General features: G+C 46.1%; 31 non-coding genes across 31 annotated transcripts in view; all 31 read left to right on the top strand.

The window, feature by feature from the left end:
* Nucleotides 1–13, top strand: part of LOC123416467 — a 119-nt gene extending 106 nt beyond the window's left edge. Inside the window, exon 1 of the ribosomal RNA XR_006616122.1 lies at nucleotides 1–13. This exon is cut by the window's left edge and continues 106 nt beyond it. This is a non-coding gene — a ribosomal RNA (5S ribosomal RNA).
* Nucleotides 14–375: 362 nt separating this feature from the next.
* LOC123416423 lies at nucleotides 376–494 on the top strand. The gene has a single exon (XR_006616084.1). It is a non-coding gene; the product is annotated as a 5S ribosomal RNA (ribosomal RNA).
* A 372-nt stretch (nucleotides 495–866) lies between these two features.
* On the top strand, nucleotides 867–985 carry LOC123415756. Its single transcript, XR_006615456.1, has one exon. It is a non-coding gene; the product is annotated as a 5S ribosomal RNA (ribosomal RNA).
* Nucleotides 986–1,338: 353 nt separating this feature from the next.
* LOC123416196 lies at nucleotides 1,339–1,458 on the top strand. Its single transcript, XR_006615870.1, has one exon. It is a non-coding gene; the product is annotated as a 5S ribosomal RNA (ribosomal RNA).
* A 353-nt stretch (nucleotides 1,459–1,811) lies between these two features.
* On the top strand, nucleotides 1,812–1,930 carry LOC123416367. Its single transcript, XR_006616032.1, has one exon. It is a non-coding gene; the product is annotated as a 5S ribosomal RNA (ribosomal RNA).
* A 468-nt stretch (nucleotides 1,931–2,398) lies between these two features.
* On the top strand, nucleotides 2,399–2,517 carry LOC123415426. Its single transcript, XR_006615145.1, has one exon. It is a non-coding gene; the product is annotated as a 5S ribosomal RNA (ribosomal RNA).
* A 389-nt stretch (nucleotides 2,518–2,906) lies between these two features.
* Nucleotides 2,907–3,025, top strand: LOC123415377. Its single transcript, XR_006615098.1, has one exon. It is a non-coding gene; the product is annotated as a 5S ribosomal RNA (ribosomal RNA).
* Nucleotides 3,026–3,423: 398 nt separating this feature from the next.
* Nucleotides 3,424–3,542, top strand: LOC123416812. The gene has a single exon (XR_006616413.1). It is a non-coding gene; the product is annotated as a 5S ribosomal RNA (ribosomal RNA).
* A 491-nt stretch (nucleotides 3,543–4,033) lies between these two features.
* Nucleotides 4,034–4,152, top strand: LOC123415648. The gene has a single exon (XR_006615356.1). It is a non-coding gene; the product is annotated as a 5S ribosomal RNA (ribosomal RNA).
* Nucleotides 4,153–4,398: 246 nt separating this feature from the next.
* Nucleotides 4,399–4,517, top strand: LOC123416615. Its single transcript, XR_006616225.1, has one exon. It is a non-coding gene; the product is annotated as a 5S ribosomal RNA (ribosomal RNA).
* A 353-nt stretch (nucleotides 4,518–4,870) lies between these two features.
* LOC123416340 lies at nucleotides 4,871–4,989 on the top strand. The gene has a single exon (XR_006616007.1). It is a non-coding gene; the product is annotated as a 5S ribosomal RNA (ribosomal RNA).
* Nucleotides 4,990–5,444: 455 nt separating this feature from the next.
* Nucleotides 5,445–5,563, top strand: LOC123416614. The gene has a single exon (XR_006616224.1). It is a non-coding gene; the product is annotated as a 5S ribosomal RNA (ribosomal RNA).
* Nucleotides 5,564–5,922: 359 nt separating this feature from the next.
* On the top strand, nucleotides 5,923–6,041 carry LOC123416942. Its single transcript, XR_006616535.1, has one exon. It is a non-coding gene; the product is annotated as a 5S ribosomal RNA (ribosomal RNA).
* Nucleotides 6,042–6,466: 425 nt separating this feature from the next.
* On the top strand, nucleotides 6,467–6,585 carry LOC123415706. The gene has a single exon (XR_006615410.1). It is a non-coding gene; the product is annotated as a 5S ribosomal RNA (ribosomal RNA).
* A 353-nt stretch (nucleotides 6,586–6,938) lies between these two features.
* Nucleotides 6,939–7,057, top strand: LOC123416157. The gene has a single exon (XR_006615834.1). It is a non-coding gene; the product is annotated as a 5S ribosomal RNA (ribosomal RNA).
* A 362-nt stretch (nucleotides 7,058–7,419) lies between these two features.
* On the top strand, nucleotides 7,420–7,538 carry LOC123416262. The gene has a single exon (XR_006615934.1). It is a non-coding gene; the product is annotated as a 5S ribosomal RNA (ribosomal RNA).
* A 407-nt stretch (nucleotides 7,539–7,945) lies between these two features.
* Nucleotides 7,946–8,064, top strand: LOC123416859. Its single transcript, XR_006616457.1, has one exon. It is a non-coding gene; the product is annotated as a 5S ribosomal RNA (ribosomal RNA).
* Nucleotides 8,065–8,414: 350 nt separating this feature from the next.
* Nucleotides 8,415–8,533, top strand: LOC123416235. The gene has a single exon (XR_006615908.1). It is a non-coding gene; the product is annotated as a 5S ribosomal RNA (ribosomal RNA).
* Nucleotides 8,534–8,955: 422 nt separating this feature from the next.
* Nucleotides 8,956–9,074, top strand: LOC123416613. Its single transcript, XR_006616223.1, has one exon. It is a non-coding gene; the product is annotated as a 5S ribosomal RNA (ribosomal RNA).
* A 356-nt stretch (nucleotides 9,075–9,430) lies between these two features.
* On the top strand, nucleotides 9,431–9,549 carry LOC123415250. Its single transcript, XR_006614970.1, has one exon. It is a non-coding gene; the product is annotated as a 5S ribosomal RNA (ribosomal RNA).
* A 377-nt stretch (nucleotides 9,550–9,926) lies between these two features.
* LOC123416189 lies at nucleotides 9,927–10,045 on the top strand. The gene has a single exon (XR_006615864.1). It is a non-coding gene; the product is annotated as a 5S ribosomal RNA (ribosomal RNA).
* A 350-nt stretch (nucleotides 10,046–10,395) lies between these two features.
* On the top strand, nucleotides 10,396–10,514 carry LOC123416403. Its single transcript, XR_006616066.1, has one exon. It is a non-coding gene; the product is annotated as a 5S ribosomal RNA (ribosomal RNA).
* A 362-nt stretch (nucleotides 10,515–10,876) lies between these two features.
* On the top strand, nucleotides 10,877–10,995 carry LOC123416260. The gene has a single exon (XR_006615932.1). It is a non-coding gene; the product is annotated as a 5S ribosomal RNA (ribosomal RNA).
* A 392-nt stretch (nucleotides 10,996–11,387) lies between these two features.
* Nucleotides 11,388–11,506, top strand: LOC123416858. Its single transcript, XR_006616456.1, has one exon. It is a non-coding gene; the product is annotated as a 5S ribosomal RNA (ribosomal RNA).
* Nucleotides 11,507–11,853: 347 nt separating this feature from the next.
* LOC123416234 lies at nucleotides 11,854–11,972 on the top strand. The gene has a single exon (XR_006615907.1). It is a non-coding gene; the product is annotated as a 5S ribosomal RNA (ribosomal RNA).
* A 419-nt stretch (nucleotides 11,973–12,391) lies between these two features.
* LOC123416612 lies at nucleotides 12,392–12,510 on the top strand. Its single transcript, XR_006616221.1, has one exon. It is a non-coding gene; the product is annotated as a 5S ribosomal RNA (ribosomal RNA).
* Nucleotides 12,511–12,866: 356 nt separating this feature from the next.
* Nucleotides 12,867–12,985, top strand: LOC123415249. Its single transcript, XR_006614969.1, has one exon. It is a non-coding gene; the product is annotated as a 5S ribosomal RNA (ribosomal RNA).
* A 377-nt stretch (nucleotides 12,986–13,362) lies between these two features.
* Nucleotides 13,363–13,481, top strand: LOC123415229. The gene has a single exon (XR_006614950.1). It is a non-coding gene; the product is annotated as a 5S ribosomal RNA (ribosomal RNA).
* Nucleotides 13,482–13,840: 359 nt separating this feature from the next.
* LOC123416179 lies at nucleotides 13,841–13,959 on the top strand. Its single transcript, XR_006615854.1, has one exon. It is a non-coding gene; the product is annotated as a 5S ribosomal RNA (ribosomal RNA).
* Nucleotides 13,960–14,340: 381 nt separating this feature from the next.
* LOC123416476 lies at nucleotides 14,341–14,459 on the top strand. The gene has a single exon (XR_006616130.1). It is a non-coding gene; the product is annotated as a 5S ribosomal RNA (ribosomal RNA).
* Nucleotides 14,460–14,821: 362 nt separating this feature from the next.
* LOC123416776 lies at nucleotides 14,822–14,940 on the top strand. The gene has a single exon (XR_006616377.1). It is a non-coding gene; the product is annotated as a 5S ribosomal RNA (ribosomal RNA).
* Nucleotides 14,941–15,000: the final 60 nt, after the last annotated feature.

The raw sequence follows: 15,000 nt of genomic DNA, 5'->3' as shown, positions 1-15,000 counted from the left end.
CGTGTTGCATTCCCCTTTTTAAATATATTTTTGCGCCACGTGACAAGGATGACGCGGGACCGTGATCTATATGACCTCGTTTTCTTATTTTTGACGTTTACTAGTTTTCTTATTTTTGACGCTTGTGATATGTTTTAGCTTGCCCCTCCCGTGTCCATTGCCACATTTGCCTCGACAACGGAGACGAGTTTAACACAAGAATTTCACCGCTCCCTCTCTACCCCGACAACACGAGCACCGCCACGACCTCTTTGACTTTTCCCACCGCGCATGACACCCAACGACTAGTAGTAGTAGTAGCAGTAGTAGCAGTAGTAGCAGTAGTAGCAGTAGTAGTAGGGGCAAGCATAAGGAACAAATAGATAGTTGCATGTCGGATGAGATCATTCCAGCACTAAAGCACCGGATCCCATCAGAACTCCGAGGTTAAGCGTGCTTGGCCGAGAGTAGTACTAGGATGGGTGACCTCCTGGGAAGTCCTCGTGTTGCATTCCCCTTTTTAAATATATTTTTGCGCCACATGACAAGGATGACACGGGACCGTGATCTATATGACCTCGTTTTCTTATTTTTGACGTTTACTAGTTTTCTTATTTTTGAGTTTGTGATATGTTTTAGCTTGCCCCTCCCGTGTCCATTGCCACATTTGCCTCGAGAACGGAGACGAGTTTAACACAAGAATTACACCGTCCCTCTCTACCCCGACAACACGAGCACCGCCACGACCTCTGTGACTTTTCCCACCGCGCATGACACCCAACGACTAGTAGTAGTAGTAGTAGTAGTAGTAATAGTAGTAGTAGTAGTAGTAGTAGTAGTAGTAGTAGTAGGGGCAAGCATAAGGAACAAATAGATAGTTGCATGTCGGATGCGATCATACCAGCACTAAAGCAGCGGATCCCATCAGAACTCCGAAGTTAAGCGTGCTTGGGCGAGAGTAGTACTAGGATGGGTGACCTCCAGGGAAGTCCTCGTGTTGCATTCCCCTTTTTAAATATATTTTTGCGCCACGTGACAAGGATGACGCGGGACCGTGATCTATATGACCTCGTTTTCTTATTTTTGACGTTTACTAGTTTTCTTATTTTTGACGTTGGTGATATGTTTTAGCTTGCCCCTCCCGTGTCCATTGCCACATTTGCCTCGACAACGGAGACGAGTTTAACACAAGAATTTCACCGCTCCCTCTCTACACCGACAACACGAGCACCGCCACGACCTCTCTGACTTTTCCCACCGCGCATCACACCCAACGACTAGTAGTAGTAGTAGCAGTAGTAGCAGTAGTAGCACTAGTAGTAGGGGCAAGCATAAGGAACAAATAGATAGTTGCATGTCGGATGCGATCATACCAGTACTAAAGCACCGGATCCCATCAGAACTCCGAAGTTAAGCGTGCTTGGGCGAGAGTAGTACTAGGATGGGTGACCTCCTGGTAAAGTCCTCGTGTTGCATTCCCCTTTTTAAATATATTTTTGCGCCACGTGACAAGGATGACGCGGGACCGTGATCTATATGACCTCGTTTTCTTATTTTTGACGTTTACTAGTTTTCTTATTTTTGACGTTGGTGATATGTTTTAGCTTGCCCCTCCCGTGTCCATTGCCACATTTGCCTCGACAACGGAGACGAGTTTAACACAAGAATTTCACCGCTCCCTCTCTACACCGACAACACGAGCACCGCCACGACCTCTCTGACTTTTCCCACCGCGCATCACACCCAACGACTAGTAGTAGTAGTAGCAGTAGTAGCAGTAGTAGCACTAGTAGTAGGGGCAAGCATAAGGAACAAATAGATAGTTGCATGTCGGATGCGATCATACCACCACTAAAGCACCGGATCCCATCAGAACTCGGAAGTTAAGCGTGCTTGGGCGAGAGTAGTACTAGGATGGGTGACCTCCTGGGAAGTCCTCGTGTTGTATTCCCCTTTTTAAATATATTTTTGCGCCACGTGACAAGGATGACACGGGACCGTGATCTATATGACCTCGTTTTCTTATTTTTGACGTTTACTAGTTTTCTTATTTTTGACGTTTGTGATATGTTTTAGCTTGCCCCTCCCGTGTCCATTGCCACATTTGCCTCGAGAACGGAGACGAGTTTAACACAAGAATTGCACCGCTCCCTCTCTACCCCGACAACACGAGCACCGCCACGACCTCTGTGACTTTTCCCACCGCGCATGACACCCAACGACTAGTAGTAGTAGTAGTAGTAGTAGTAGTAGTAGTAGTAGTAGTAGTAGTAGTAGTAATAGTAGTAGTAGTGGTAGTACTAGTAGTAGTAGTAGTAGTAGGGGCAAGCATAAGGAACAAATAGATAGTTGCATGTCGTAGCAGTAGTAGCAGTAGTAGTAGGGGCAAGCATAAGGAACAAATAGATAGTTGCATGTTGGATGCGATCATACCAGCACTAAAGCACCGGATCCCATCGGAACTCTGAAGTTAAGCGTGCTTGGGCGAGAGTAGTACTAGGATGGGTGACCTCCTGGGAAGTCCTCGTGTTGCATTCCCCTTTTTAAATATATTTTTGCGCCACGTGACAAGGATGACACGGGACCGTGATCTATATGACCTCGTTTTCTTATTTTTGACGTTTACTAGTTTTCTTATTTTTGACGTTTGTGATATGTTTTAGCTTGCCCCTCCCGTGTCCATTGCCACATTTGCCTCGAGAACGGAGACGAGTTTAACACAAGAATTTCACCGCTCCCTCTCTACCCCGACAACACGAGCACCGCCACGACCTCTGTGACTTTTCCCACCGCGCATGACACCCAACGACTAGTAGTAGTAGTAGTAGTAGTAGTAGTAGTAGTAATAGTAGTAGTACTAGTAGTAGTAGTACTAGTATTAGTAGTAGTAGGGGCAAGCATAAGGAACAAATAGATAGTTGCATGTCGGATGCGATCATACCGGCACTAAAGAACCGGATCCCATCAGAACTCCGAAGTTAAGCGTGCTTGGGCGAGAGTAGTACTAGGATGGGTGACCTCCTGGGAAGTCCTCGTGTTGCATTCCCCTTTTTAAATATATTTTTGCGCCACATGACAAGGATGACACGGGACCGTGATCTATATGACCTCGTTTTCTTATTATTGACGTTTACTAGTTTTCTTATTTTTGACGTTTGTGATATGTTTTAGCTTGCCCCTCCCGTGTCCATTGCCACATTTGCCTCGAGAACGGAGACGAGTTTAACACAAGAATTTCACCGCTCCCTCTCTACCCCGACAACACGAGCACCGCCACGACCTCTGTGACTTTTCCCACCGCGCATGACACCCAACGACTAGTAGTAGTAGTAGTAGTAGTAGTAATAGTAGTAGTAGTAGTAGTAGTAGTAGTACTAGTAGTAGTAGTACTAGTATTAGTAGTAGTAGGGGCAAGCATAAGGAACAAATAGATAGTTGCATGTCGGATGCGATCATACCAGCACTAAAGCACCGGATCCCATCAGAACTCCGAAGTTAAGCGTGCTTGGGCGAGAGTAGTACTAGGATGGGTGACCTCCTAGGAAGTCCTCGTGTTGCATTCCCCTTTTTAAATATATTTTTGCGCCACATGACAAGGATGACACGGGACCGTGATCTATATGACCTCGTTTTCTTATTTTTGACGTTTACTAGTTTTCTTATTTTTGACGTTTGTGATATGTTTTAGCTTGCCCCTCCCGTGTCCATTGCCACATTTGCCTCGAGAACGGAGACGAGTTTAACACAAGAATTACACCGCTCCCTCTCTACCCCGACAACACGAGCACCGCCACGACCTCTGTGACTTTTCCCACCTTGCATGACACCCAACGACTAGTAGTAGTAGTAGTAGTAGTAGTAGTAGTAATAGTAGTAGTAGTAGTAGTAGTACTAGTAGTAGTAGTAGTAGTAGTAGTAGTAGTAGTAGTAGTAGTAGTAGTAGTACTAGTAGTAGTAGTAGTAGTAGTAGTAGTAGTAGTAGTAGTAGTAGTTGTAGTACTAGTAGTAGTAGTAGTAGGGGCAAGCATAAGGAACAAATAGATAGTTGCATGTCGGATGCGATCATACCAGCAGTTAAGCACCGGATCCCATCAGAACTCCGAAGTTAAGCGTGCTTGGGCGAGAGTAGTACTAGGATGGGTGACCTCTTGGGAAGTCCTCGTGTTGCATTCCCCTTTTTAAATATATTTTCTTGCCCCTCCCGTGTCCATTGCCACATTTGCCTCGACAACGGAGACGAGTTTAACACAAGAATTTCACCGCTCCCTCTCTACCCCGACAACACGAGCACCGCCACGACCTCTCTGACTTTTCCCACCGCGCATGACACCCAACGACTAGTAGTAGTAGTAGCAGTAGTAGCAGTAGTAGCAGTAGTAGTAGGGGCAAGCATAAGGAACAAATAGATAGTTGCATGTCGGATGCGATCATACCAGCACTAAAGCACCGGATCCCATCAGAACTCCGAAGTTAAGCGTGCTTGGGCGAGAGTAGTACTAGGATGGGTGACCTCCTGGGAAGTCCTCGTGTTGCATTCCCCTTTTTAAATATATTTTTGCGCCACGTGACAAGGATGACGCGGGACCGTGATCTATATGACCTCGTTTTCTTATTTTTGACGTTTACTAGTTTTCTTATTTTTGACGTTTGTGATATGTTTTAGCTTGCCCCTCCCGTGTCCATTGCCACATTTGCCTCGACAACGGAGACGAGTTTAACACAAGAATTTCACCGCTCCCTCTCTACCCCGACAACACGAGCACCGCCACGACCTCTTTGACTTTTCCCACCGCGCATGACACCCAACGACTAGTAGTAGTAGTAGCAGTAGTAGCAGTAGTAGCAGTAGTACTAGGGGCAAGCATAAGGAACAAATAGATAGTTGCATGTCGGATGCGATCATACCAGCACTAAAGCACCGGATCCCATCAGAACTCCGAAGTTAAGCGTGCTTGGGCGAGAGTAGAACTAGGATGGGTGACCTCCTGGGAAGTCCTCCTGTTGCATTCCCCTTTTTAAATATATTTTTGTGCCACGTGACAAGGATGACACGGGACCGTGATCTATATGACCTCGTTTTCTTATTTTTGACGTTTACTAGTTTTCTTATTTTTGACGTTTGTGATATGTTTTAGCTTGCCCCTCCCGTGTCCATTGCCACATTTGCCTCGAGAACGGAGACGAGTTTAACACAAGAATTTCACCGCTCCCTCTCTACCCCGACAACACGAGCACCGCCACGACCTCTGTGACTTTTCCCACCGCGCATGACACCCAACGACTAGTAGTAGTAGTAGTAGTAGTAGTAGTAGTAATAGTAGTAGTAGTAGTAGTAGTACTAGTAGTAGTAGTAGTTGTTGTAGTAGTAGTAGTACTAGTAGTAGTAGTAGTTGTTGTAGTAGTAGTAGTACTAGTAGTAGTAGTAGTAGGGGCAAGCATAAGGAACAAATAGATAGTTGCATGTCGGATGCGATCATACCAGCACTAAAGCACCGGATCCCATCAGAACTCCGAAGTTAAGCGTGCTTGGGCGAGAGTAGTACTAGGATGGGTGACCTCCTGGGAAGTCCTCGTGTTGCATTCCCCTTTTTAAATATATTTTTGCGCCACGTGACAAGGATGACGCGGGACCGTGATCTATATGACCTCGTTTTCTTATTTTTGACGTTTACTAGTTTTCTTATTTTTGACGTTTGTGATATGTTTTAGCTTGCCCCTCCCGTGTCCATTGCCACATTTGCCTCGACAACGGAGACGAGTTTAACACAAGAATTTCACCGCTCCCTCTCTACCCCGACAACACGAGCACCGCCACGACCTCTTTGACTTTTCCCACCGCGCATGACACCCAACGACTAGTAGTAGTAGCAGTAGTAGCAGTAGTAGCAGTAGTAGCAGTAGTAGTAGGGGCAAGCATAAGGAACAAATAGATAGTTGCATGTCGGATGCGATCATACCAGCACTAAAGCACCGGATCCCATCAGAACTCCGAAGTTAAGCGTGCTTGGGTGAGAGTAGTACTAGGATGGGTGACCTCCTGGGAAGTCCTCGTGTTGCATTCCCCTTTTTAAATATATTTTTGCGCCACCTGACAAGGATGACACGGGACCGTGATCTATATGACCTCGTTTTCTTATTTTTGACGTTTACTAGTTTTCTTATTTTTGACGTTTGTGATATGTTTTAGCTTGCCCCTCCCCTGTCCATTGCCACATTTGCCTCGAGAACGGAGACGAGTTTAACACAAGAATTACACCGCTCCCTCTCTACCCCGACAACACGAGCACCGCCACGACCTCTGTGACTTTTCCCACCGCGCATGACACCCAACGACTAGTAGTAGTAGTAGTAGTAGTAGTAGTAGTAGTAGTAGTAGTAGTAGTAGTAGTAGTAGTAGTAGTAGTAGTACTAGTAGTAGTAGTAGTAGTACTACTAGTAGTAGTAGTAGTAGGGGCAAGCATAAGGAACAAATAGATAGTTGCATGTCGGATGCGATCATACCAGCACTAAAGCACCGGATCCCATCAGAACTCCGAAGTTAAGCGTGCTTGGGTGAGAGTAGTATTAGGATGGGTGACCTCCTGGGAAGTCCTCGTGTTGCATTCCCCTTTTAAAATATATTTTTGCGCCACGTGACAAGGATGACGCGGGACCGTGATCTATATGACCTCGTTTTCTTATTTTTGACGTTTACTAGTTTTCTTATTTTTGACGTTGGTGATATGTTTTAGCTTGCCCCTCCCGTGTCCATTGCCACATTTGCCTCGACAACGGAGACGAGTTTAACACAAGAATTTCACCGCTCCCTCTCTACCCCGACAACACGAGCACCGCCACGACCTCTCTGACTTTTCCCACCGCGCATGACACCCAACGACTAGAAGTAGTAGTAGTAGTAGTAGCAGTAGTAGCAGTAGTAGCAGGGGCAAGCATATGGAACAAATAGATAGTTGCATGTCGGATGCGATCATACCAGCACTAAAGCACCGGATCCCATCACAACTCCGAAGTTAAGCGTGCTTGGGCGAGAGTAGTACTAGGATGGGTGACCTCCTAGGAAGTCCTCGTGTTGCATTCCCCTTTTTAAATATATTTTTGCGCCACGTGACAAGGATGACGCGGGACCGTGATCTATATGACCTCGTTTTCTTATTTTTGACGTTTACTAGTTTTCTTATTTTTGACGTTTGTGATATGTTTTAGCTTGCCCCTCCCGTGTCCATTGCCACATTTGCCTCGACAACGGACACGAGTTTAACACAAGAATTTCACCGCTCCCTCTCTACCCCGACAACACGAGCACCGCCACGACCTCTTTGACTTTTCCCACCGCGCATGACACCCAACGACTAGTAGTAGTAGTAGTAGTAGTAGCAGTAGTAGCAGTAGTAGCAGTAGTAGAAGGGGCAAGCATAAGGAACAAATAGATAGTTGCATGTCGGATGCGATCATACCAGCACTAAAGCTCCGGATCCCATCAGAACTCCGAAGTTAAGCGTTCTTGGGCGAGAGTAGTACTAGGATGGGTGAACTCCTGGGAAGTCCTCGTGTTGCATTCCCCTTTTTAAATATATTTTTGCGCCACATGACAAGGATGACACGGGACCGTGATCTATATGACCTCGTTTTCTTATTTTTGACGTTTACTAGTTTTCTTATTTTTGACGTTTGTGATATGTTTTAGCTTGCCCCTCCCGTGTCCATTGCCACATTTGCCTCGAGAACGGAGACGAGTTTAACACAAGAATTTCACTGCTCCCTCTCTACCCCGACAACACGAGCACCGCCACGACCTCTGTGACTTTTCCCACCGCGCATGACACCCAACGACTAGTAGTAGTAGTAGTACTAGTAGTAGTAGTAGTAATAGTAGTAGTAATAGTAGTAGTAATAGTAGTAGTACTAGTAGTAGTAGTAGTAGTAGTAGTAGGGGCAAGCATAAGGAACAAATAGATAGTTGCATGTCGGATGCGATCATACCAGCACTAAAGCACCGGATCCCATCAGAACTCTGAAGTTAAGCGTGCTTGGGCGAGAGTAGTACTAGGATGGGTGACCTCCTGGGAAGTCCTCGTGTTGCATTCCCCTTTTTAAATATATTTTTGCGCCACGTGACAAGGATGACGCGGGACCGTGATCTATATGACCTCGTTTTCTTATTTTTGACGTTTACTAGTTTTCTTATTTTTGACGTTTGTGATATGTTTTAGCTTGCCCCTCCCGTGTCCATTGCCACATTTGCCTCGACAACGGAGACGAGTTTAACACAAGAATTTCACCGCTCCCTCTCTACCCCGACAACACGAGCACCGCCACGACCTCTTTGACTTTTCCCACCGCGCATGACACCCAACGACTAGTAGTAGTAGTAGTAGTAGCAGTAGTAGCAGTAGTAGTAGGGGCAAGCATAAGGAACAAATAGATAGTTGCATGTCGGATGCGATCATACCAGCACTAAAGCACCGGATCCCATCAGAACTCCGAAGTTAAGCGTCCTTGGGCGAGAGTAGGACTAGGATGGGTGACCTCCTGGGAAGTCCTCGTGTTGCATTCCCCTTTTTAAATATATTTTTGCGCCACATGACAAGGATGACACGGGACCGTGATCTATATGACCTCGTTTTCTTATTTTTGACGTTTACTAGTTTTCTTATTTTTGACGTTTGTGATATGTTTTAGCTTGCCCCTCCCGTGTCCATTGCCACATTTGCCTCGAGAACGGAGACGAGTTTAACACAAGAATTACACCGCTCCCTCTCTACCCCGACAACACGAGCACCGCCACGACCTCTGTGACTTTTCCCACCGCGCATGACACCCAACGACTAGTAGTAGTAGTAGTAGTAGTAGTAGTAGTAGTAGTAGTAGTAGTAGTAGTAGTAGTAGTAGTAGTAGTAGTAGTAGTACTAGTAGTAGTAGTAGTAGTACTAGTAGTAGTGGGGGCAAGCATAAGGAACAAATAGATAGTTGCATGTCGGATGCGATCATACCAGCACTAAAGCACCGGATCCCATCAGAACTCCGAAGTTAAGCGTGCTTGGGCGAGAGTAGTACTAGGATGGGTGACCTCCTGGGAAGTCCTCGTGTTGCATTCCCCTTTTTAAATATATTTTTGCGCCACGTGACAAGGATGAGGCGGGACCGTGATCTATATGACCTCGTTTTCTTATTTTTGACGTTTACTAGTTTTCTTATTTTTGACGTTTGTGATATGTTTTAGCTTGCCCCTCCCGTGTCCATTGCCACATTTGCCTCGACAACGGAGACGAGTTTAACACAAGAATTTCACCGCTCCCTCTCTACCCCGACAACACGAGCACCGCCACGACCTCTTTGACTTTTCCCACCGCGCATGACACCCAACGACTAGTAGTAGTAGTAGTAGCAGTAGTAGCAGTAGTAGCAGTAGTAGTAGGGGCAAGCATAAGGAACAAATAGATAGTTGCATGTTGGATGCGATCATACCAGCACTAAAGCACCGGATCCCATCAGAACTCCGAAGTTAAGTGTGCTTGGGCGAGAGTAGTACTAGGATGGGTGACCTCCTGGGAAGTCCTCGTGTTGCATTTCTAAATATATTTTTGCGCCACGTGACAAGGATGACACGGGACCGTGATCTATATGACCTCGTTTTCTTATTTTTGACGTTTACTAGTTTTCTTATTTTTGACATTTGTGATATGTTTTAGCTTGCCCCTCCCGTGTCCATTGCCACATTTGCCTCGAGAACGGAGACGAGTTTAACACAAGAATTTCACCGCTCCCTCTCTACCCCGACAACACGAGCACCGCCACGACCTCTGTGACTTTTCCCACCGCGCATGACACCCAACGACTAGTAGTAGTAGTAGTAGTAGTAGTAATAATAGTAGTAGTAGTAGTAGTAGTAGTACTAGTAGTAGTAGTAGTAGGGGCAAGCATAAGGAACAAATAGATAGTTGCATGTCGGATGCGATCATACCAGCACTAAAGCACCGGATCCCATCAGAACTCCGAAGTTAAGCGTGCTTGGGTGAGAGTATTATTAGGATGGGTGACCTCCTGGGAAGTCCTCGTGTTGCATTCCCCTTTTAAAATATATTTTTGCGCCACGTGACAAGGATGACGCGGGACCGTGATCTATATGACCTCGTTTTCTTATTTTTGACGTTTACTAGTTTTCTTATTTTTGACGTTGGTGATATGTTTTAGCTTGCCCCTCCCGTGTCCATTGCCACATTTGCCTCGACAACGGAGACGAGTTTAACACAAGAATTTCACCGCTCCCTCTCTACCCCGACAACACGAGCACCGCCACGACCTCTCTGACTTTTCCCACCGCGCATGACACCCAACGACTAGTAGTAGTAGTAGTAGTAGCAGTAGTAGCAGTAGTAGCAGGGGCAAGCATAAGGAACAAATAGATAGTTGCATGTCGGATGCGATCATACCAGCACTAAAGCACCGGATCCCATCACAACTCCGAAGTTAAGCGTGCTTGGGCGAGAGTAGTACTAGGATGGGTGACCTCCTAGGAAGTCCTCATGTTGCATTCCCCTTTTTAAATATATTTTTGCGCCACGTGACAAGGATGACGCGGGACCGTGATCTATATGACCTCGTTTTCTTATTTTTGACGTTTACTAGTTTTCTTATTTTTGACGTTTGTGATATGTTTTAGCTTGCCCCTCCCGTGTCCATTGCCACATTTGCCTCGACAATGGAGACGAGTTTAACACAAGAATTTCACCGCTCCCTCTCTACCCCGACAACACGAGCACCGCCACGACCTCTTTGACTTTTCCCACCGCGCATGACACCCAACGACTAGTAGTAGTAGTAGTAGTAGTAGCAGTAGTAGCAGTAGTAGCAGTAGTAGAAGGGGCAAGCATAAGGAACAAATAGATAGTTGCATGTCGGATGCGATCATACCAGCACTAAAGCTCCGGATCCCATCAGAACTCCGAAGTTAAGCGTTCTTGGGCGAGAGTAGTACTAGGATGGGTGAACTCCTGGGAAGTCCTCGTGTTGCATTCCCCTTTTTAAATATATTTTTGCGCCACATGACAAGGATGACACGGGACCGTGATCTATATGACCTCGTTTTCTTATTTTTGACGTTTACTAGTTTTCTTATTTTTGACGTTTGTGATATGTTTTAGCTTGCCCCTCCCGTGTCCATTGCCACATTTGCCTCGAGAACGGAGACGAGTTTAACACAAGAATTTCACTGCTCCCTCTCTACCCCGACAACACGAGCACCGCCACGACCTCTGTGACTTTTCCCACCGCGCATGACACCCAACGACTAGTAGTAGTAGTAGTAGTAGTAGTAGTAGTAGTAGTAATAGTAGTAGTAATAGTAGTAGTAATAGTAGTAGTAGTAGTAGTAGGGGCAAGCATAAGGAACAAATAGATAGTTGCATGTCGGATGCGATCATACCAGCACTAAAGCACCGGATCCCATCAGAACTCTGAAGTTAAGCGTGCTTGGGCGAGAGTAGTACTAGGATGGGTGACCTCCTGGGAAGTCCTCGTGTTGCATTCCCCTTTTTAAATATATTTTTGCGCCACGTGACAAGGATGACGCGGGACTGTGATCTATATGACCTCGTTTTCTTATTTTTGACGTTTACTAGTTTTCTTATTTTTGACGTTTGTGATATGTTTTAGCTTGCCCCTCCCGTGTCCATTGCCACATTTGCCTCGACAACGGAGACGAGTTTAACACAAGAATTTCACCGCTCCCTCTCTACCCCGACAACACGAGCACCGCCACGACCTCTTTGACTTTTCCCACCGCGCATGACACCCAACGACTAGTAGTAGTAGTAGTAGCAGTAGTAGCAGTAGTAGTAGGGGCAAGCATAAGGAACAAATAGATAGTTGCATGTCGGATGCGATCATACCAGCACTAAAGCACCGGATCCCATCAGAACTCCGAAGTTAAGCGTCCTTGGGCGAGAGTAGGACTAGGATGGGTGACCTCCTGGGAAGTCCTCGTGTTGCATTCCCCTTTTTAAATATATTTTTGCGCCACATGACAAGGATGACACGGGACCGTGATCTATATGACCTCGTTTTCTTATTTTTGACGTTTACTAGTTTTCTTATTTTTGACGTTTGTGATATGTTTTAGCTTGCCCCTCCCGTGTCCATTGCCACATTTGCCTCGAGAACGGAGACGAGTTTAACACAAGAATTACACCGCTCCCTCTCTACCCCGACAACACGAGCACCGCCACGACCTCTGTGACTTTTCCCACCGCGCATGACACCCAACGACTAGTAGTAGTAGTAGTAGTAGTAGTAGTAGTAGTAGTAGTAGTAGTAGTAGTAGTAGTAGTAGTAGTAGTAGTAGTACTAGTAGTAGTAGTAGTAGTACTAGTAGTAGTGGGGGCAAGCATAAGGAACAAATAGATAGTTGCATGTCGGATGCGATCATACCAGCACTAAAGCACCGGATCCCATCAGAACTCCGAAGTTAAGCGTGCTTGGGCGAGAGTAGTACTAGGATGGGTGACCTCCTGGGAAGTCCTCGTGTTGCATTCCCCTTTTTAAATATATTTTTGCGCCACGTGACAAGGATGAGGCGGGACCGTGATCTATATGACCTCGTTTTCTTATTTTTGACGTTTACTAGTTTTCTTATTTTTGACGTTTGTGATATGTTTTAGCTTGCCCCTCCCGTGTCCATTGCCACATTTGCCTCGACAACGGAGACGAGTTTAACACAAGAATTTCACCGCTCCCTCTCTACCCCGACAACACGAGCACCGCCACGACCTCTCTGACTTTTCCCACCGCGCATGACACCCAACGACTAGTAGTAGTAGTAGTAGCAGTAGTAGCAGTAGTAGCAGTAGTAGTAGGGGCAAGCATAAGGAACAAATAGATAGTTGCATGTTGGATGCGATCATACCAGCACTAAAGCACCGGATCCCATCAGAACTCCGAAGTTAAGTGTGCTTGGGCGAGAGTAGTACTAGGATGGGTGACCTCCTGGGAAGTCCTCGTGTTGCATTTCTAAATATATTTTTGCGCCACGTGACAAGGATGACACGGGACCGTGATCTATATGACCTCGTTTTCTTATTTTTGACGTTTACTAGTTTTCTTATTTTTGACATTTGTGATATGTTTTAGCTTGCCCCTCCCGTGTCCATTGCCACATTTGCCTCGAGAACGGAGACGAGTTTAACACAAGAATTTCACCGCTCCCTCTCTACCCCGACAACACGAGCACCGCCACGACCTCTGTGACTTTTCCCACCGCGCATGACACCCAACGACTAGTAGTAGTAGTAGTAGTAGTAGTAATAATAATAGTAGTAGTAGTAGTAGTAGTACTAGTAGTAGTAGTAGTAGGGGCAAGCATAAGGAACAAATAGATAGTTGCATGTCGGATGCGATCATACCAGCACTAAAGCACCGGATCCCATCAGAACTTCGAAGTTAAGCGTGCTTGGGCGAGAGTAGTACTAGGATGGGTGACCTCCTGGGAAGTCCTCGTGTTGCATTCCCCTTTTTAAATATATTTGTGCGCCACGTGACAAGGATGACGCGGGACCGTGATCTATTTGACCTCGTTTTCTTATTTTTGACGTTTACTTGTTTTCTTATTTTTGACGTTTGTGATATGTTTTAGCTTGCCCCTCCCGTGTCCATTGCGACATTTGCCTCGACAACGGAGACGAGTTTAACACAAGAATTTCACCGCTCCCTCTCTACCCCGACAATACGAGCACCGCCACGACCTCTTTGACTTTTCCCACCGCGCATGACACCCAACGACTAGTAGTAGTAGTAGTAGTAGCAGTAGTAGCAGTACTAGCAGTAGTAGTAGGGGCAAGCATAAGGAACAAATAGATAGTTGCATGTCGTATGTGATCATACCAGCACTAAAGCACCGGATCCCATCAGAACTCCGAAGTTAAGCGTGCTTGGGCGAGAGTAGTACTAGGATGGGTGACCTCCTGGGAAGTCCTCGTGTTGCCATTCCCCTTTTTAAATATATTTTTGCGCCACATGACAAGGATGACACGGGACCGTGATCTATATGACCTCGTTTTCTTATTTTTGACGTTTACTAGTTTTCTTATTTTTGACGTTTGTGATATGTTTTAGCTTGCCCCTCCCGTGTCCATTGCCACATTTGCCACGAGAACGGAGACGAGTTTAACACAAGAATTACACCGCTCCCTCTCTACCCCGACAACACGAGCACCGCCACGACCTTTGTGACTTTTCCCACCGCGCATGACACCCAACGACTAGTAGTAGTAGTAGTAGTAGTAGTAGTAGTAGTAGTAGTAGTAGTAGTAGTAGTAGTAGTAGTAGTAGTAGGGGCAAGCATAAGGAACAAATAGATAGTTGCATGTCGGATGCGATCATACCAGCACTAAAGCACCGGATCCCATCAGAACTCTGAAGTTAAGCGTGCTTGGGCGAGAGTAGTACTAGGATGGGTCAACTCCTGGGAAGTCCTCGTGTTTCATTCACCTTTTTAAATATATTTTTGCGCCACGTGACAAGGATGACGCGGGACCGTGATCTATATGACCTCGTTTTCTTATTTTTGACGTTTACTAGTTTTCTTATTTTTGACGTTTGTGATATGTTTTAGCTTGCCCCTCCCGTGTCCATTGCCACATTTGCCTCGACAACGGAGACGAGTTTAACACAAGAATTTCACCGCTCCCTCTCTACCCCGACAACACGAGCACCGCCACGACCTCTCTGACTTTTCCCACCGCGCATGACACCCAACGACTAGTAGTAGTAGTAGCAGTAGTAGCAGTAGTAGCAGTAGTAGCAGTAGTAGTAGGGGCAAGCATAAGGAACAAATAGATAGTTGCATGTCGGATGCGATCATACCAGCACTAAAGCACCGGATCCCATCAGAACTCCGAAGTTAAGCGTGCTTGGGCGAGAGTAGTACTAGGATGGGTGACCTCCTGGGAAGTCCTCGTGTTGCATTTCCCTTTTTAAATATATTTTTGCGCCACGTGACAAGGATGACACGGGACCGTGATCTATATG

This window comes from Hordeum vulgare, unplaced genomic scaffold (genome assembly GCF_904849725.1).
Source record: "Hordeum vulgare subsp. vulgare unplaced genomic scaffold, MorexV3_pseudomolecules_assembly, whole genome shotgun sequence".
NCBI lineage: Eukaryota > Viridiplantae > Streptophyta > Magnoliopsida > Poales > Poaceae > Hordeum > Hordeum vulgare.
This window is presented reverse-complemented; position numbering and strand designations above follow the sequence as displayed.